The sequence below is a fragment of the Pipra filicauda genome, unplaced genomic scaffold (genome assembly GCF_003945595.2).
Source record: "Pipra filicauda isolate LSUMZ 115617 unplaced genomic scaffold, ASM394559v2 scaffold31_size4109673_pilon, whole genome shotgun sequence".
In the NCBI taxonomy this organism is placed as follows: Eukaryota; Metazoa; Chordata; class Aves; order Passeriformes; family Pipridae; genus Pipra; species Pipra filicauda.
This window is the reverse complement of record NW_024104443.1, coordinates 3,390,673-3,412,117: the sequence shown is the minus strand read 5'-3', so window position 1 is coordinate 3,412,117 and position 21,445 is coordinate 3,390,673. Positions and strand designations below refer to the sequence as shown.

General features: G+C 38.2%; 1 protein-coding gene across 9 annotated transcripts in view; it reads left to right on the top strand.

Annotated features, from left to right (window-relative positions):
* Nucleotides 1-5,888: 5,888 nt before the first annotated feature.
* The window catches only part of MEF2C (myocyte enhancer factor 2C), a 118,396-nt gene continuing 102,839 nt past the window's right edge, over nt 5,889-21,445 (top strand). For 3 of the 9 annotated variants that reach the window (XM_039383662.1, XM_039383670.1, XM_027719004.2), the window contains exon 1: nt 6,835-7,322. The gene's annotated coding sequence lies outside the window, so the exon portion shown is untranslated. Of the gene's footprint in view, nt 6,018-6,831; nt 7,323-21,445 lie in introns of those variants that run through there. The other 6 variants (XM_039383666.1, XM_039383667.1, XM_039383663.1 and 3 more) reach the window with 5 other exon arrangements.

The following is a 21,445-nucleotide window of genomic DNA, read 5'->3' as shown; positions in this document are numbered from 1 at the left end:
ATCAGACTGATGAATAACAGTTCAAGAAAATGACAACATTTCCAAAATTATTCTTCAAATACATTCCTGTATTTAAACCCTTTTAGGATGGGGAATTGATTCCAAATTTCCACTCCAAACTTACATTTGATCTATTTTTATATTTTTGCATAGGAAAAAAAAATTTAGCTTAGAATTTTACCTCATTAACTTTATGTCAGAAGAGATAGGGAAAGGGGTGTAGAATAGAAACTAATTACTGAGTTTGTCTGAGACTGAAGGTTTGCTTGCCAATTTCTGACTAGCACTGAAAAACTTCAAACCCCCCTGATGCATTTCTTTCATGCAAGTCTAGACTCACATTTTTGGAGTCCCTAAATCTCAACAGGGGAAAGGTTAGTAGGTTAAATTCTTCCTTTAGTTACACTCAAGTAAGATCATTGACTACAAGTGTTACACCCCTAAAATACGTACATGTATATATAAACTATACACATTTGGTGGAATGTTGTCATAGGATGATAAGGACATTTGAATGACTTAGAGAGTAGTGGCTAGTACAGGAACTGGAGTTACAGCATACTCAGATTAATTCTGAGGCAGAAATAGGATCTGGGTGGCCATTGACATAGGGCTGAGCTTCCAGTTTAGTGTCTCATCTCAACCTGTCAGAGTATACTGGATTTCAACAGACTGCAGGGAACTTTGCACATGCCACATGGGTTTCACAGCATCCATGTTCCCCGCCAAGCACAAGATTCAACATTTCTATAGCTGTTAATTTCCTTCAGATGCAATTTCAGTCATATTTAAAAAAAAAAAAAAAAATTACATACCATAAGTATTACCTATTTCTAAAATGCATATGTGGCAAACAAATAGAGTATCACTAGGCCCAAATCTGATTCTAGTATTAGTCTGTGTTGTCATTCACAAAGTAATAAATACTATTTTTACACTCTTTAGGACAATTTTACTAATATGTAATCTTTAAAAGAAAACAGTTGACTATGTTCTTTAAAAGAAGGAAGTTGACTATGAAGAAGTTACCTCCTATCTCTAGTTTGAAAACAGTTTAAAAAGAAATAATAAAAAAAGGCATTACACTTAAAAGAATTCCTGCATAAAAATAATCCTTGGGCAGCTGTTTATGAGATATTTAAAGGACAATATCAACTTGCAAACTAAAGTTTCAGAAACTGCCTTTGGTAACAATGAAGCACTCCAGATTACTAGAACTGGATCAATTTAGCAAAACAAATAAACCCCCTTTTCATTGTTGACTTAGTGCATTCGGCAGTCTTTTTCCCTCTATAATCAGTCTCTTCCCTGCAAAGGCCCTTGAAAATATCAGCAAGGGAGCATTAAAAATCTTAGTTTTCTTTTCTTTCTTTCTTTTTTTTTTTTTTTTTTAAAGGTAGTGGAGGGGAAATTGAAAAAACAACTTTCAAAAAGCCTGGAAAGTAACAGATAATGCCCCAGATTAGTTGACCTCCAAGCCCTCCATCAAGGCCTAAAATAAAATTATGATGCCTTTCCAGATGTTGCTACACCCCTCACCCCACGGCTGCGACGCTGGCCTGCTGGACACCCATCAGTCCGTGTCGGAGCACTTCCACGTGCTACTGCAGCCTCACCAGCCTGGCCCTATATGTTGTCGCACTCCAGCCCTCACCGCAGCCTCTGCGCCCAGGCTCCCACTGCGTTCCCACCCGCCCTGCTCCAGGGGAGCCTCTGTTCCCGGTCTGAGCTGACACGAGTGGCACCCCGAGCCTCGCTGTCACTGCAGAGTGGTGCTCCTGCCTCCCAAACCAGTGACACCCATTCGCTCCAAAGGTCGGAGCGGTGGGCAAAGGCTGTGAACGGGCAAAGGCTGTGAACAGGCTCGGCTCTGAACAGGCTCCGGAGGGGGCCGATGGGGGCAGCTCTGCGGGCGGACGCCGGGCAGGTTTCTGCTTCCAGCCTCCCCTAGAGCCAGCCTTTGTCAGGACTTTGCTATTCCCGTCCAGTCCCAAACAGCCACGGCCCTTCTGGCTGCCCCTCTCCAGCCGCAGTGGGACAGCCCCCGCTCTCCCTCCCTCCCCGGGACCACCCGCCCTGGCGTCAGCCCGGCCGGACTCCCACCGCCCCCCGCGCCGCCTCATCGCCTTCCTAACGGAGCGGGGAGGAGGAGGAGAAAGAAGAGGAGGGGGCGGTTGCTGCCGCAGCAGCCGGCACCCCAAGGGAGCTCGGGGACGCCCCGGCAGCTCCGGAGCGGTCCCAGGGCCTCCCGGGCGCTCCCTGCCCCTCACGGCTGCCCGGGGCCACCAGACGCCCGGGCTGCGGTGCGTGAGGACATGGGGCCGGACACCGGAGTCATACCTGCTCCTGCGGTGCCTCCCGTGCCACCCCAGCCCCTAGAAATAATGAGTCAATAAATAAATTAGGAGAAGCCCCGGGGAAACAATGTGTCTGCAGGTGCGAGGGATCGGGGCAGAGGCTCCTCCAGACCGAGTCGTTCCAGTGGGGACCCCCTTTCCACAGCCATAGGTGCAGAGAAAAACGATCATCTTGGGGTAAAAAAGGTTCTCCCAGTGATACCCAGTGTCGCCTTCCTTGAGGCAGACCCGAGGAGATACATGCCTGAGTGTTGGCACCATATACACCTGCAGTTAAAAGGAAGAAATTAATATACCAAGCTTTAACTTTACATTTTGGCCTGGACTTTCAAACAGGCATTTATTAAACAACAAGATGGCCGTGTTTTCCAAAATGCATGTAAAATCATAAATGCCAACTGGAGGGTGGAGGCTGCAATCAATAGTTTTGTAATTTTATTGATAGTGTAGCATCCCTAAGGTAGGATGGAGTTTATAACAGCTTCTGAAAACATCAAGTTGGAGTTTATAACAGCCAAGTTACTTACAAGTAACTTAGGCCTAAGTGCACATCAGTAAAGACTCGTATTTTTTTTATAGAAATTGCTTCATAAATCTCCTTAAGTATATTTAAGTATTATAGGTTTGCATTTTAATAATATACTACTTTTTGCTTTTAAACATCCAAGGTGCCGAACAAGAAGTGTAAACTCTGAAGTAACTACTATGGGAAAGATTAAGTAAAGCATTGGAGGTGGATGATTTTGACAATAAAGAGGGTGTATGTGGTGAGTGTTTAATATTTATTGCATTTATATTACAAAGTACTATTTATTATTTTGAGATTTATGTTAAAAGCAAAACCTGGAGAGCAAAACTCTACTGTGTTATGTACTTACAGGTACTCCTGTGACAAAGGCTTTCTGTAATCATTGGTTGATGTATATAACACCATTTTAGTAATCACATGCCAATTCATTTAAAGTTAATATGTCAGCTGTGCCTACCTTGCAGATATTTTTTTGCAATTAAATGATTTTGCAAAGAATCATGTGCATGTTGTTTCTTTGCAGTGGTTTTCAAAGCATTTAAATTGTGCTCCTGGAATATATATCCTATTATCTTTGAAATTATCTGAGTTTATATCTTTCTGTTCATTATGAAAGCATATGGATTGAGGGAATATTCTGAATGAATGAAGAATAAATACAGTACTGTTGAATAATCATGTGGGGTAGATTAATCTATAGCCTGTATTTCTCTCAAGGTGGGTTGCTGTGGCAACCACCCCAGCTCACTTTAAAATAATTTTGTAAAGCTCACTTCAAGCGCTGCACCCAGCATGGGCCAAGTTTAAAAGCAGCCAGACATGGGAAGAAGAGTTATACTGTGTTGCTCTAACAAATAGGGAGGTGGTGGAAGAGAGCAAGGCATGGAATGGAGTGGGGTTGAGCAGAACTTTAAACAGAAAATAGAAACCAAGCCACCCCAGGGTTAAGATGCAAAGGAGGTGGATCATTTCGTAGTAACCTCAATGCTTTTTGGTTTAAACGCCATTAAAGGATGTAAGCTGGCAATTTCATGTCTCCTTAGGGAAGGATATGTTCTGCATCCTCAAAAGAACAAAAACGGACTTTGATAATCACCTTCAAAGGAAATGTTACCTTGAGATAATCACACTTGTAAGGGAAAGAGATGCTTGGATACCCTCTTTGATAAAGCTTTGGAGATCTTATTCTATAACTATTACACTTTGATTGATGTCTCATCATTTAAAACACTGCGTGCCTCAGGTGGTGGATTGAGAAAAAATAATTTTGTCAGCAGTCCTACACATGAACTGTGGACAGCAGAAAAGGGCAGATTTAAGTCTCATGCCAGAAATTTGAAAATGGTGCATTTGTGGAGCATCAGTAGAAGTGCATACACCAGAACAAAGGTTTTTCACTGCTTGAAATTATCCCAGATTTTTAAATGAAATGCAACAAATGAGAGGAAAAAAAAATCCTAAACACTTCAAATGATACTGCATAAATTCATGCCTTACCTAACCCTGAGATGAGTGAGAAAGCCTGATCCCTCCCGTTTGTTTGTCCATCTAGCGTCTGAACCCTGTTTTAAAAATCGAGGAGTCTTTTACATGGGCTTGATAAATTGTACTCGTGACAAAAACTTGGCATGGCTTTAAGGTGCTCCAGTATGTGAAGGTCACAGCTATATAAAGATTAGGCCACAAGTGCCCACATGGAGGTGTAGTTGATGTTCCAAGCTGCTCTATACTTTGATTTTCTGAAATACTTGCTTACTCTAATAATTACTTTCAGAATATGACAGTGCTTGTCTTCTGTGCTGCCAATCGAAGGGCTGTGTTATCAACTAACCAGAAACCAGAAAACTTACACATCCTGCACAAAATAAAACAGATGACAGTCATTTTCAATTAGAGCAAAAAGTGTGAAGTCTTAAAAGAGTTTTCTATTTTTGCCACTAAGAATATACAAATATTACTGGATAGTTGGAAGCCGCGCTGGGAGACCAAAATTGCCTGCAGAAGAGGCATAGCAAAGGTACAGCCCATGTAACTGTTCTGCGTTTCTTTCCTGCTGTGCTTCCCTCCAGACCAGAGGCTGAGAAAGTATTTCTCCCCAGTGTTTTTTGGGCTCTGCTGCTGCCACTGCAGAGCGTATGTGCCTCTCACGACCATGTACAATGTGCTTGGCTCGCGTCTGGCTGCCTGTAGGTTCTGGGCACATCAGTATCACTATCTTTGTTGGTGTGGGTGCATCTGTAGCGTGTCACTGCCTGCCCATGGAGAGTTGTGCACTCTCACCCAGACGAAGCAGGGCATGATGAGATCCGCAGTATTCTCTAGGGATCTGCGTTTAGAGCAATTGCAGGGTGCTTGTTAGAGCTGCCTGAGCTTTGTTTTGCTCTGACCATGCTTTGAGCATCCATGTTTTAATAAGTATAGTTGTACTGAAAAGGTATTTATTCACTGTCAAATATTTTGGAAGTAGGTCAGTGGCCCAATGAGATGTTTATAGGGGAAAAGACTGCAAGACCTGTATTAAAATAAACCAAATATATATTTATCACTGTGTTTGAATTCAGTCATTTGGGTTTATCATGTGTGCTGTTCCTATTTGCAGTACCTTAATCTATCATAAAAATAATGGTCTGTGCCTTTACAAACTCCCCTGCTGCTCTCAGAGGATTGTAAAAGTTGGCTATCTGCATGGAAATTAAAACAAGTATCTGCAAGGTCCAGTTTTACTCACAAATTACCCCATGTGCTTAATCTGGATTCAAGCTCCTATACAGTGCAGTCCTTTCAGTCCGGTTTTAGAAGTAAATGAACCTATTAAAAAAAAAAAAAAAAAGAGAAAGACAAAAAAAAAAAAAAAAAAAAAAAAAGCCCTGTCCTCTCACACAGCGTGCTGCCAGTGCTGCATTTCTGCGGGTAAGTCTGACACGAGATCGTCTCCAGCAGCCGGCCGTGGCCAGGACCCGCGCAAGAAGGCGAGCGGGCCGGGATCCGGTCGGTGCTCCCCGTCGAGAAAGGGCCGCTGCGCCGGCACTGCCCCGGGACCGCTCCCCACGCGTCGGGACGCCGAGCGGCATGAGTTGGGGAAGTTGGGCTGCTCAGCGAGCGAAGGGCTCGGGAGGGGGAGCCCGGCCAAGGTGCGAGGGGCTGGGCGGCAGGTCTGTGAAAAAGGAGGGGAGGGCCGAGGGGCCGCAGCACCGCTGCGCTCCGGGGGCGGCGCAAAGGCCGGCGACCTCCAGGCCGCCAGGCGGCCGCGCGCCGGCTGTGCCCCCTCCTGGCGCCGGGCCCGCCCGCCGGGGGCGAAGCCGCTCCAGAGGTGCCGTCGCCGGCACACTGGGGTGGCGACTCGCAGGGACGGCTCGAAGCCCCTCTGCCCCACTGGCTCGGCGGGCGGGCGGGCGGGCTCGGCCACCGCCGCGGCCCCCGGGCGGCCCCGCCGCGGATGTGCTGCTCCGGGCGGTGCGCGGTCTGGCCCGCGGCTGCCCTGCCCTGCCCCCTGCCCTGCCCTGCGCGCCCTCCGCTTTCTGCGCTACCGTCCCCAGGAGGGGGGAAACGCGCACTGGGTCGCCGCCTTTTCTTCGCTCGGTATAATAAAGGATTGTCATTAGGTTTGCGTGTGGCATATGCCATTACCCCCACCGTAGAACTAAAATTAGCAAAATGTCAGGAATGGAAAGATTGATTCACCCAAGATGCAATTATCATTTAAAAAGTGCTTGATTGAGGTGCTGATGCTCGGTGATTTATTCTGCATTCCATATACATAATTAAAGTAGTGTAGTGGAGCAATTTATCAATCTAGTTTAGACTAGAGGGGCAAGGAGCTGCTGCCGCTGCTGCTGCTCTATGTTTGTTTTATTAAAACGCTTTAGGGATCTGATCCCGCCCCCTTTTTGCAAGAGTGAAACTGATTATTTCTCCAGCTCGGGAGGAGAGTGTCATTCGTTTGGGATTGTGGGAGAGGGAGAGAAATAGAGACACAGAGAAGGAGAAGAAAAGGGAGGAAGAGAGAGCGAAGCAGAAAAGGACACTTCATCAGGCGTGTAGTTTGAATCCTTTCTCGCCTCCCCCTTCCCGTCCGCGATGTTACAAAGGCTGTGAGCTGTTCGCCTTTTCCCATTCGCCTGCTGTCACTTCCTTCCTGGACGATCTCAGGACGAGTCCGGTTACTTTTAATCCGACCAGCAGCTCAGCCACTTTCTCCTCCTCCACGCTGCACACACGCGCACACGCGCACACACACACACAGATACACCAGGCATCTTTCTGGCTGCTTATTGGATTGACTTTGAAGGTTGTGTGTGTGATTCAAGGCGGCTGCATGTTGAACCAGGTGGTGAATATTTAAGGCTGGAAGAAGTAAAGGGATTTTTTCTTTTTCCTATAAAAGGAAAATATCTGAAGGACTAGTCTGATCATCCAAACAGCTAAATTTTTATAATGTAAGTACGTGTGAAATTCAGCATTGGAATAAAATATAGTGGGCATGGTACAAAAGTCCTAGGTACATTTCCTATTGCGTTTGAAAAATGTATCAGTCATTTTATGTGGACTGGGATTGAGGTTGCTTGCAGACGTTTTAAATGTATAATTGCGCAGTTGCTTAACAGTAACTTGTTAGACAAATAACATAGTTAAATCAATATCTAGTAAATTATTGCTGACTTGTCTGTATCAGTGTCATAAGTGTTTAAACTTTGATGAAGTTAGTTTTCATTATTTGTGTGCTTGATATTGAAGTGTTGGAATCTTATTTGATTTAAATAGTTCACTAAAAGCCTATTTGATTTAAATAGTTCACTAAAAGCTATGACCTTGTAGTGCATGCACTCTGATTTATCAAACTAAGGATCCAGTTTGAGTGAAATGTTCTTAAACTTCGTTTTATCACAGGCTCTTCTGTTCTTGAGTTTAGGTAGTGCGTGCTTGCAAGTGTTTAACTTTATGCATCTTTCACTTGAATACTTACATTTGTGATGGAAAGACCCCTTGCACTGATGTGGGAATTTAAGTCATGGACTGCAAACCTCTTTTGCAATAGTATGCTTTGGTCTTTATGCAGTACTTTGAGTAATCTTTACATTTGTTGACACAAAGGAGTAGAGCTAATCAGCCTTACAGAACTGGCTGGTGTAGTTGCAGTACAGTTGCATACAGGCTAAGATAAAGTTTAATGTAAATGATAGACTTATAAGACTATTGGTGCATTATGTAACTGTAATACTTCGTGTTTACCATAAAACTTAGTGTGACCTTCTGTCAGCCTGAAAAACAAAACAAATATAAAGACAAACTAATAAGTCCCTTTCTCAAAAAAAAAAAAAAAAGAGGAAAGCAGCACATTGCAAAACAAAACTTAATGAATCATTGTGGATACCTAGACATTGTGTTTTACAGAAAAGTTCTATTTTCTTTATTGTATATAATGGTTATTATTACCAAATACCTGCATTCTCATATTAAATAAATACCGTAATACACAATTTAAGACTAAAGATATGAGAATTGAGCAGAAAAAGGCACTTCACCAGTATTTTACTGGTGATCAGAAAAGAATTGCTTTGACACAAAATTTTCCTAGCACATATGTGGCGATCAGTTTAATAGCAAATGCCCTAGCTTCATATCTGTACTTTAAAATAACTACAAGATGAACGATAAATTATATTAGATGCAACTGTGACTAGATTTCATTCATTCGCACTTTCCTGGCTATTGTGGTTGAAGAATAAAGATGTTTATATGGAGTATAATAACTAAACCCTAGAGGCTTGGCAGGGCATGAAAATATTACCACCTGTGAACGAGTACTAGCCTCTGTATTTGAGGCTGTGTACATACATACTGATTTCCAGTTTAAATGATCTGACAAATGGGTACTTTTGGGGAATTGTTATTTTGTAAACTACTTTTGTTACCTGATTTCAGGTACCTTACATGAATTCAAAGAACCTGCAAAACTTTCTTACTTTATCAGTTTTCTTAAAATACCTATTATATTATTCTTTCTATACCAAAGACTGCATAATTCATACTGTGTCTAACACTGAAGTCTCTGATCATGCTTGAGTTCCTTTGGAAGTGATAGAAAAATTCCCTGAAGAAGAACTTAAGACAGTGGCCCTGAATTCAGGGTGTTTATGTTCCTTGTCACACACGTACGACGCACAAGTTTTTTATTTTAAAAACTTGTTCATATATATTTTTGCCAGTATGCCCTACATAGCTAGTATGAAAAGATAGTTCTGGGACCTGAACATGGAAACCTTCTTTCATGCAAGCAGTTCCTACAAAACTAGTCCCACTGTCAACACTTTTCTTGTGTGAAAATGAGCAAGTCACAGGGATAATGATTTACAGGATCAGGCCCAAGGAGACCTAAACCTCTTGCCTGTCCCAAAGCTCTCACAGGACAGGGATGTAAAGAATGTCACTTTCAATGTCCTTTAAAAGAATGCAAGGATCAGATACTGTCTGTATCCTCTCAAGATTAATTGACCAAGAAAAAGGAAACTTAAGTTTAAGAGCCTTATAGAAATTGGCACTAAATGATGAATAGTCTTTGAGAGAAGTCTTTTAGAGTAGTATATTTCTGAGCTGCTAGTTTTGGAGCATCAGAAGAAAATTCCGACAAATACTTTCTTACTGTGATTTTTTTTTCTAATATGGGATCAGCAAATTTTTCTTACTTTTTTTAAACAATTCATCTACCTGCCACATGTATATTCAAAACCAGAGCTACCTACCACTCTTACATGGTTCTGTTTTTAAAACACCTAAAATATTATTGACAAAGAGGAATGAAGCTTTCTGAAGCTTTTCCCAAATGTTTGCCTAAGAGAGGTTTTGATAACTCACAATTCAGTAGTTAAATGTAATTACATAGAAACTTAGGAACTGAGCAGGAGTTTTTAATAGAATACTTTTGCGACCTTATTTTCTTTTAATTTTACTTCTCTGTAACAGGTTAATTTATTGTTAACCGGAATAGTTTAGTTCATCTTCAGAGGCAGCTAAAGATATTTCTATATCTCATTGAGCAAGAAGTCATTAAATGCTATTAGTTACTTGAAAGAAAAAGCATTTGATACATAGGCTTCATTTTTACCTGTTTGACATCACTGCTCTACATTGCATGATAATTTATCAAAGAATCAAGTGCTGATACTCTTTTGAAAACACTAATGATGAAGATGAACCTACATAAGGTACTATGTATTTTCAAGGATTTTATAGTCCTTGCTCCAGCATTTTGAATAATAACCAGAACATTTATATTTGTGATGTATTTTAAGTTTTAAAATTTTGCTTTATGATATCAGCAGAGAGATTTTGCTATGTTCTCATTTAGGCTCTATAGTAACTTGGATATAAAATACATAAAAATTATATATGTAAATCTCAACAGCTAGAAAACTTCAAGTTTAAGAGTAGGGTTAGAATTCTGGTATTTGAAAAGGTTGAAAATACAATTTTGCAACCTATTGCAGAAACAAAATGGGCTTAGAAGATCAGAGTCAGCAAAACAACTGATGGTGCAAGTAAAAAATTGAAAAATTGAATTTCTTAATTTTCTATTTTTAAAAGTAATTGTTCGGGTCCTCTGACCAACTTTAAAGTCATTTTCTCAGAACTGATGGTCAATGCTGCATGTGGACAGGTGATTAAAAGCAAGTGTCTTCAGTCCTCCACTTTAATGTCACTGTCTCATTGACTGCAGTGCAGGAGAGCTTGTCTATTCACTGGAATCTGTCATCTTTAGGAAATCAGACCAGCTTATAGAGGCGATTCACAAAACCAACAGTGACAACAAAGTCTTATGTGCCTTACAAAAGAAGGATTAGGCAGTTCACATGTCATTGTGATTGGGCAGAGATAAAAGCTGATTGCTGCAACATGGCAAGGCACACTTCAATTTTAATCGATTATTTTATGAGTATAACTATAACTCTGTTGCTTAGTAATTGTTAAATGCAACTCAAAGCAACAAAAACTCAGTTTTGACATTACTGATTTTGCATGACTATTTTGTGAAAGGTAGAGCCACTTGTGGCATTGTTACGCAAATTTTATAAATGCTGTTTAATACACCGCTTTTGGGAAATATAATTAAAATGTAGTAGATTAGTACTCTGGGTTTTTTTTAAAAAATATTTTTGTCTAGATGATATTGTCTAGAGCAATTAAAAGTTCTTAAAAGTGCCTAGGACTTAAAAATGCCTAGGGACTAAAAAGTGCCTAGAACTATACTAAATTCACTGCACTTACCCTATTAAGAGCTTACAAGAAGATTTATCAAAAATTATAATATTGAAGAACAAATAAGTCATTTTATTCTGTTATTTTTAAGAATGTAACATGTTGTAAAACTATTCTTTGTGTTGCATATGTGAACATAGTAGTCTGGTTTAAAAATAGTTAAGAAATTAAGTGTTGTCCTTATATTATTATGTCATTTATCAGTGAGAATAGAGTTTTGCCTATTTGCCTAATTTAGTTATAATGTACAGCCTTTAACATTTGGAAGTATGAAACTTGCAAGCTGATAACTCCTATGATAATTTCTTACCATTTTTCAAAGGAACTCCTTTTTTTACCCAACTGATGCCTCCTAGTGTTTCACATAATAAAACACTAATGAGTCAACCATAAATGTAAACATTGTTTTTGTCATTGTCTTCATCTTCTGTGATACATAAAATTAATATTTATGTATTTAATTTTGTATGTGTTATTGTAATCAGGAAACTCACATAAATTCAGATGTTTCATCTTAGTGGATACCGAAGGTGCATTTTTATTTTCTTTCATTCTCGCTTTGCCTAGCTGTATATTGAAAAGTTTAAGTTATATTTTAAGTAAATTTTCTTTTTCTAGTTTTGTTTCCTATGTGCATTAAACCAGCTTCTCAACAATGTATTATTAGGCTCAAATGTGAATTTTAAAAATTTTTACAGGCTTTAAAAGTAAGCCTTCAAAATAGGCAATAAATGCAGTTATAGAACTGTTTGAAATATCCTGAAGTACCTCATGGCCAAATAAAATGAAAAAGACTGATCTGAGGCGCACTCACTCACTACAGTCCTCAAAGAATAGTTTCAGATAGTTTCAAATAACCAATTCCTGGTTATTTTACTGCTTTATAACAAGAAAACTGTATTAAGACAGTCTTCAAATTCACAAAATGTGCACCTTACTCTTTTAATGGTCTATTTGCATGATTAGTACTTTTGAAAAGGCGATCATGTGCATAAAATATTGAAACGGAACTTGAAGTGGTAAAGACTGAAATACAGTGTCCTTTTCTTACAAGTGCATTCTGGACATATAACTCACTAATATCTCAAAAACCACTCAGCTGTATCATAAAATCGTAGAATTATATATATTTTTTTTTTAATTGAAGTATATAATTTTCAAAAAGTTATCTAGCATCAGTGTGACAAAATAAAACATATGGTCCTCAGTTGTATATTGAATCTGTCAGGTTCAGTCTTACAATATAAAGAAGCTGCCAAAACTGAGCACACTCTTGCACAATTTAATGTCACACAGTTTTATGTAAAGTATGAGATCAATTTGATGATTACACTGATAATAAAGTCTATTATTCTAAGGCTTTCAAGAAAAGCAGTGGAATTCCTAGGTACTTGTTCAACTCGGGAAGTTTTAAAGAGAAATACAGTGCATTTGCAATTAAAATATCAAAGTTTAACAGCTAATACAGGTAATAAAAATTTGTATCTTTTTCTCAATGAGTGTGTGGTAAATTTAGGGACCTGCCTACAGATAAAATTCTCACTGAATACAGAGAGTTAAATCTATGTATGCAGATCTTGGTCATAGGAATTAGTATTTGGTTTTAGAATACTTCAAAAATGCAGATTTTAGAACTGTGTTTTGCCACCAGCCCTGTTAATATCACATTTTTCTCCCAGTAGCTTTGAAGTGCAAAGAGACTTTTTCGATATCTGTCATTTATTTAATCCACTAAACATCACATAGCCTACATCACGTAGCCTTTACACTTCCTCACATATTGAAAGTATTTCAAAGTATGCAAATGGCACCTGTTATTCAGCCAGGAAAGCTAACGTACTAGTAATAGAATTTTCTCATGTAGTTACGTGGCTTCTTCCCTTGCAAAGAGAAAACAAGTCTGGAAAAAAAATAGAGGGAAGCGTAGAGAAAAAGAATCTTTAAGGAATTTCAAGTTGTTACTCTGAAATACAGCCCATCAGAACTCCATCTGGCATTTTCACCCCTTCTTTCTTTTTTTTTTTCTTTGAACAACTAAATGCATTTAGATTGCAGAAATATGTCCTAGTAAATTCTACAGGTGCCTTATCCCACTTACTTAAAACCAATTCTGGATAAATTATCTGAGAATTATTTTAATGCTGTATGGAATATGCACTGGCACAATATGGATTCAGTAATCATACCAGTGAGGTCTGTAGCCTAGGCCCCATTTGTAATCCCCTGAACAGGTGATTTAGCAATCTCCTACTCCAGCGGGGTGGATGCACTTATCTCTGCCTTCTGCCACCTTCCATGGCATTGGAAGGCTACAAGAGTTTGAGTGAAGAGAGCTCCAGAGATTCTGACCAGTACAGCCGATCCACAAAAGTCAATCAGTATCTGCTGCCTTCATTTAAGTTAACCATAAGGCAGCCCACAGATTAGGACAGAATTGAACAGATGGCATAAAACTCCTCTGCCTTCTTTTCCCAGGTTATAAAGCCGATATGAAACTTAGAATTAAATCTAACAGGTCTTCTCTGATTTGTATTTCTTCATCTATATAATTGATCAAGTGAAGTTTATAATGAAAATTATTAGCCAAATACCAGCTTAGGAATTCCCCCCTAATGTTTCCATCTTTTACCTCTCTTAGTGTAATCACAAGATGTACAGCTAAGTAAACTGAATTAGAAACATTATTTATGTTTGCTTTTATAGATACATGATGCATGCCACTTCTGGAACCCATGGTCAGTTAAATTTCACTATTTACTTTGAAGTGGTCAATCAATAGCTGTTAGCAAGGTATGTACAAAGGACAAGGAGGAAGGATTGTGAAATTGTTTATAAAACACATCTGCACAAGTAAACATAGTGCAGAACATTGCCCATGTGTAACATTACTTCTAGTAATATAAAAAATATGTAACATAGTAGCATGTGGTATTTATGTGATTTCTAACAAATTCTTCCCCTTACTGATAAATATATTTTGTTACGACATTATATTCGGAACAATGGTGCATTATTTTAGTCCGTATAACTTAGTTATTGTTGGATCATTAAAGAAATTATAATGTTCCAGAACATATTCACCTGTGTAAGAAGCTAGACTGCAGCACTTTTCATTTAAAAATTCAATATGGAGTTCTCAGTGAAGATTATTTTAAATCTTTTCATTGCAGCTGGGTGGAAAAGCTGTCCCTAAAGATGGGGGGGAGGGCATTGTAAAGAAGCAACAGGACCGTGAGGTTCTGTGACCATCCTGTAATGCTGGCACATGCATCCCCTTCAGCCTTGCATTTTAGCCTCAGACTTGTGCTGCCAAGAACTCCCCTCTGATTGCCATATCCCACGAGAATGCCTCAGCAACTACTAGAAAAAATTTAGTACAGCCTGAGGATATTCTGTGAAACCAGCAGGAGACAGTATGTTCTCTAGACTTATCCTCAGGCCTGCTTTATCTCTGTCCATCTGTGTCCTGAGTGTGTTTCTGAGTATGAGAAGTGGAAGAAACAGCAAAGCAGGGAGGCTTTGAGGAAGGTTAGGAAGAATGTTGCTATGATATATTTGGTAAGATAGTATACAAATGGAGGAGAGTGGACAATACATAGTAGTTGAACTTAAAACCTTAATCTTGCAGAGTTTTTTCATCAGAAATTCCTGTTGAAGTGTATAGAATTTGTCTTGTTGTGAATAATCTTTAATCGTTGCAGATGTAAGGCAGTGTTCTTAATAACAATGATTGTTGAAATATGTTCGATAGCTATAAGGAACAGATCTTTGAAGCAGTATTTGAAGAGAACCTGTTTTGCCCACAGAATCCCGGAGAAATGGTTAGTTCTTCTTTTAGCTTGCTTATGTGTATAAGGTGAAGACAAGGAATTGATATAGCAGAAGTATAAGAAAAAATCCAGGTTATTACCCTGGTGCAATATATGAAATAAGTGTGAATCTGTATACTTACTAAAATTCTACATGGCAAATTTTTTATTTCAGAATACTGAGCTGGAGGATTGCATCCATACAGTGGCATACAAAATGTACAGCTTTTGTACACATAGACAAATTTTAGAGATGAGAAATATGACCATAAATGTTGGTAAGAGCCTCTGGACTGGGATGGTCATTTAAAACTAAAGCAAAATTTCATTCATGTTTTTGGGTACACGCATTTAAAAATGTGGAAATAATTTAAAGTTACATTTAAAATGTATATTAATTGGAAAGTACTTTTCCAGTTTGTTCTTAAAAGGAAACTTGATTAAATGATTGACAAGCTACCTAGTTAAAGCAGAACTGCCCGTAATAATACCTATATGCTTGGTAGGTATAAATCTGCATGTCTTCACTGGGGTGACCATAGGGTCTGGTGTTTCTGTTTTATTGTTGATGTTGCACTGAAAAAGATGATGCATGGGATAGAAACAGAAGAATGCTCTTTTATATATCCTATAATATTAGCATACAAGTTGAAAATTGGACAAATATTTTTGTAGATTTTCAAAAACTTGTCATTGACAAAGGAAAATGAGAATCTATCTTCAGTATAGGTTACAGTGCTTAAATCCTCATCCAGAATGTTGCATTTAGTTCACTTATGATTCCAGTATATAGTGTCACAGGCTCAGTATTACATTCTGTGGTGATCTGCAGAATAGCCATCCGGAAAGTGTCCTTACTGGGTGCTATCTTTTCTGGAATTTTGTGTTCTTAAAAATTTTATCAGAGGTATGATACAGTGGTCATAGGCATAATGCAAATCTTTATGACAACTACAAGGCAAGCAGTAGATGAAGTGCTATTTTTGTGTGGCATTTTTAATGCTATTAGGATTTTTTCCGCCTACTTCTAATCATGTAGCAAAATACGTAATTTAGAGCACAAGGATTTTTCAATGGATGCTGACTGTGTTTTTTTATTTAACTTCTGTTTTGTCACTAAATAACAATATGAAGTAATATCTGATGTAGGAAGTAGAGACATGACAAAAAAGAAAGATATTGTGGTCTGTTCTGAAGTGCAGAACTTGTCATGCATGTGGACAAGTGGTGATTTTCTGTTACAAGTTGCTAAAAGTCACTACTGTAAAACAGTAGCACTCTATTCTACCACATTTTTATGTACACAATTACAGGCAAACCCGTAATGAGACCATCACCACTTGGACTACTCCAACAGGGCATGGAATGCAACTCGTACGGATTTCTGATACAAAGTAATTTTGAGAATAGTCAGGAAGAAAGTGTTTGTTTGCTCCTTTTGCTCTACTGTTTTCCAGATGCGATCGGAGGGAGGAAGCTGTTCCACTAATGGATCAAAAGATTGCTCTGTGAATTAAACATCATCCTAAAAATCCTAACAGCTTCCATGCTTGATAGACATAAGTTCAAAATACAATATAGTTATATCAAAAAGACCTCTTTAAAATCACAAGGGGTCTAAAGATGTATCATTTTGTGAGATTCTGCTGCTGATACTTGTGAAAGAAAGAATCATCAGCATTCTATTTTCATACATTGGTCGAAATCCTATTCTTAAATGCAGAATAGTTAATAAATACCCACTGCTGTGTCTGTTCACCGAGCACATTTTAAATATATCATGATCTAAACTAGATATCTAAAATACAGGTTTTCTACTGAAGAAGTCAACATACAGCACGATCAGTTCCAAAGTGTGTTTCAAATTTTGAGCGAGTTTCTTGAGTGTAAAAATCTCCAGCACCACATGCAACCCATAGGTAACAATTTCTAAGAGGACCAGGAAGCAGAATCCTTCAGTATGAATTCCAAAACTTAAAAGTAATGGAGAGATTTAAAAAAATATATTGTTCATCCTTAATTTTTCAATTCACTAATCATCATCCCCAAAAAGATACTTGAACCTCATTTGAGGCAGCAGATGCAAGGTGAAAAAATCTGCAAATGAAGCACAGAAGCTGCACAACAGTCCAGTGCATACAAAGGGACTCAGAACCCCTAAATATAAATTTTAAATGGAACTGCAAACTTTTTTTTTTTTTAATGAGAATCTGTTACTTAACACCTCAGTTCTTCAAGGGCAAAACATGGATGAAAATTTTCAACTCTACTAAGGTACTCTAAAACCTAAAATTTGTGCCAGTATGTATTCACATAATTAGAAAGGACTTAGGGCAACATAAATAAGGAAAAATCAGGTTTTACTTTGCTATGTCCTGTTGTCTACTGGAATCCACATCCCCAGATTAAGTCTATAAAATCTTTATAAAAGCTGATTTAATTTGTATAGTAGAAATTAAAAAATTGAGAAACCTGATTGGAAATACTTCCTACCGTTAATTTAGAGCGGTTAATGGAAAATTCTGTCTTTCTCGAAAGGTCCTTTATCAATTTGCTATAGAATATTCTGGGAGAAAGCTACTCAGTTTCCAAATGTGATGCCATCACATTTTTGTATAGGTAATGAAATATTCATCAAATGAAGGACTGTAATTGAGTCATGTTTCACTGGAATTGAGTCATGTTTCTTAGCTATTAAGTTAGTCTCATTCTCTGTTATCTCTCTTACTAAAAAAATGCAGGTCTTTGTGTGTTTCTCATCTGTAAGGTAACTTAAAACTAGTTTAAATAACTGCAATTCCATGGCATCTTTCCTATTACATTGTCAGAAAATTTTGATTTTACTTTATAAAATAAAATGTATAAGAAGAATATTCTTTTTGTTTTTACTATACATTTGCAAGTGTTTTTATCTAAATATGTGAAACTGGATTGTAAATACCTGTGTGACAGTCTTTCACAATTTTTAGTGACCTCATTCTTTCGATTTGTTTCTTGAACTAAGATATACTATGCCTTGCAAAGCTCTGAAATCTAGGATGGGAGGTAGGAAGATGAAGAGGTGTTTAAATATGAGGACAATGACCATGCTGTAAATGAGTAACTGATTGATTATAGCTTGATTGAGACAGCAAATACAGCTTCAGGGTGCAATAAATCAGCCTACTGAAGAGTGTTTAATAAATCTAGATAAGAGCAAATAGTTAAAAAATAGCCATTATGTGCATGTTTCACTCATCTTCAGGAGAACTTGGGTGGTCCTTTAGGAAAGACTTTATGGCCTAGCCTGCATACCTCTTCAGCCAGTTTCTTGTATAGCTAATGTACCTGCTGTATATATGGGTGTGAATCCTAACCTATTTCCTGACCACATTATTATGCTTGAATAAATGAAGAAGAATAACAACTGGTTAAAAAGTTGTGCCGATATTCAGTCTTGACTAGTATTTATCCAAGAGCTTGAAGCAGCTTATAAGTTACAAAAATGTGCTGCTGCCTTTTCCTTTTCTTTCACTATAATTTGGAAATTCTGATTTCAGAAATACAAAGAGAACTGTTATCCACATATATTAATATATTTATTTTTAATATAGCAGTTTAACAGTATTCCAGATGTAAGTGAATATATGACACTATGTCCTTTGCTCGTGCATTCTAGCATAACTCCACTGACTTGATGACCTACTAAAAACTGCTTTATATACAGAATTCATGCTGTTAATTAACATCCACCTCTTTTTCTCAGTTCCACTTTGACTCTCCAGACTCATTAGAAACAAAGGTACCATTTGAATAGAATATTTCAAAAGAAGATCTCCTTTTCTTTCTTCTGGACCACCCTGGGAAGATCATGTAAAGATCTACCACTTCTTTGATCAGGAATATTATAAGCAGACTTAAGCAGTTTTTTGAGTCGGTGTTGGGGGTTAAAATCTGTACATGTGCGGTTGCCATTCGCACATCCTGAAATGAGATGGTACATGAAGGTTTGTAATGTGCTGTTCTAGAGCTTTTCTTTAGCAAGAAGAGTATACCTCATCTTCTCTCTTCTGGATGTTAATTGTATTATGTAATGATCTGTATGGGTTCTATAAAGTCAAAAGAATTCCATTTTGCTAATGTGATTCTGAAGTACTGTCAGAGTATTGAATAGTCACTCTAACAGAATACATACAGGCTGAGACTGCTGGCTTCATGAGACTTTTAGGTGCTCCAGATTAGCTGAGATGCTCAGGCTATTAGGTGCTATATTAATCTTCACTCAGCTGGCAGTCACATCTTACTGCTGATGTCTAAGGCGAAACAGTGTATGGAACATCAGAGTAAAATTCAGAAGTGCTTGTATGTCCTTGTAACTGGAATAGTGTTTTCTTAAAAAAAAAAAAGTTCTTTCATGTTTATTAGGTCTGTCTTCCAGTGATTAACCTAAAGGGAAGCAATGTAAGTTACTTTACAGCTGAAATAAAAGATTTTACAGACTCAGCAGAATTTCTGAATTCTTTCCTGTGCATAAGCATGTAGTTCTGCTGGCATGATGAGTCAATAGCTGAGCAGTGCTTTTTAACACTTAGTGAAGATCAGGTTCTCCTTTTATATGCAAACACACAGCTACCACTGTTCGTAGCGGCAATTCTGTTCTGTACTGACAACTGTAACTCACTGATTCTTTTTAGAGCCTTCTTGGACTCTCAATCCACATAATCAAGAGTGAAACTTGAGAGGACACAAGCAGCAATAGCAAAACTGACTCAACCACCATTTGTGCTAATTTAACTTGTCAGTCACCCTAGTCCTGTAATGCTAGAGTACTAGCAGGTTATTTGCTTCATGTCAATTTTAGGTACAACGGTATTTTTGTCTGAGAGCGTAGCTAAGCACAGGAAGGGTATTCTAGCATCTAGGATGGCAGCCTGGACTTGGGCAGTGTGGATTTAACTTTTTCTTCCAGAACCTATTTTAGATGACAGTGAGGATTTCACTTTGCTGGTGCATCAATTCCCTGTCTGTTGAATGAGATGGTATTTCCCTGAGGCAAATTCTGTGGGACCCAGACACTGTGGTAATGGTGTCCATGTGAGTACCATAGGGAGAAAACAAGATAATGTAGACTATAAATATGTAGTGGCTTTTGGAGAGTTACAGTCTAAAGCAAAGCTACAGACTCTTAGATAACTTCACTTTTGTTAGAGAGCCATTTTAATTAAAGTTGAGAAGTTTCTGCTTCTTTCTGTCCATTTTTCCTCTACTTCTTTAGTACTTGTGCCAAGGTATCCATGTGTGTTTCCTCCACTGTCATCTGGCTCATTCCCAGCAGATGCACACAATCTGTTTTGCTGTCACTGACAGGGCTCAGTTTATGGAAAGAATGTGGCAGAACGTGCTGCTGTAGTCACTTATACAGGATTCTCTTTTCTAAAAAGTAACTGAGAATAAATTCATTCATTTGCAGGTTTTTTTACATATTGTTCAGTGATAGGGTTTTTTCCAGGCTACTTGGATTAAACAGAGTATTTGTTTAATCTTAGCTTTCTTTTTAATTTCTAGTTTATAAAATATAAATTTGCCAATAATGTGTATGTAGGAAATCATCACAGAACATTGACAGACCTCAGTTTCAAGTGGTAGCAGTAATCTCTGCCATTCTGGAATATGTGTAATAGTCCCAGCTATTTTATAAAATATTATAGGATTTACTTTAAATTTTATAATACAAATATTCCAAATTATAAATAATCCTAATCATCCAAAGATGTGGACTTTTAAGTATCCTGAATATATCTGAATAATACAAAAGAATTTTTTGTGAGTTCATTATGTGTTCCTTCTCATGCAAAGTACTGGTCAGTAAGAGGCTGAGTAGATACAAATAGAAAAATGAAATTTGACTATTTTGGACTTGGTTGGCAACAGAAGGAAAGCTTTAAACCTTATATGTTATCACGTGTTGTGGTAGCGTGGTAACAGCTACAGGTCCTAGCAGAGATTAGGGCCTATAGTGCATGATGCTGTGAAAGTACACATTAATGGACAGCTCTACCTGAGGCATTAACAGTATGAACAAACAGGATAAAGAAAGGAAGGTAGATGGAAAAGAAGTGCCGGTCCTTTTACTATTAAGAGTGTCTTGCACTTCAATGTTCAGTAGGAAGACTCAGTGTGTTAAACTTTATGGAAGGTATCTAACCGGCAGAATACTGTTTATGAGGTGATGGAGTGTTCCCATTGTCTTTGACAGAGGAAAATTAATCAACAGCTCAAATTTTGAGTTCTTCGCTGCTTTCTACTTCTATGACAATGAAGGCAGGGATGACAATAGCAAATTACACACTGGGTTACTAAGGTTACAACCTAAGCTGTTAAAAAACTCTTAACATTAAATACGTATGGGCATGATACATGTTTATTAAAGAACAGAATTTGTTTTACAAGCTGATGTTACCTATAATCCTGTTATTTTTCATCCATAATGATCTAACTTTTGTCTTTGAATTGTACTT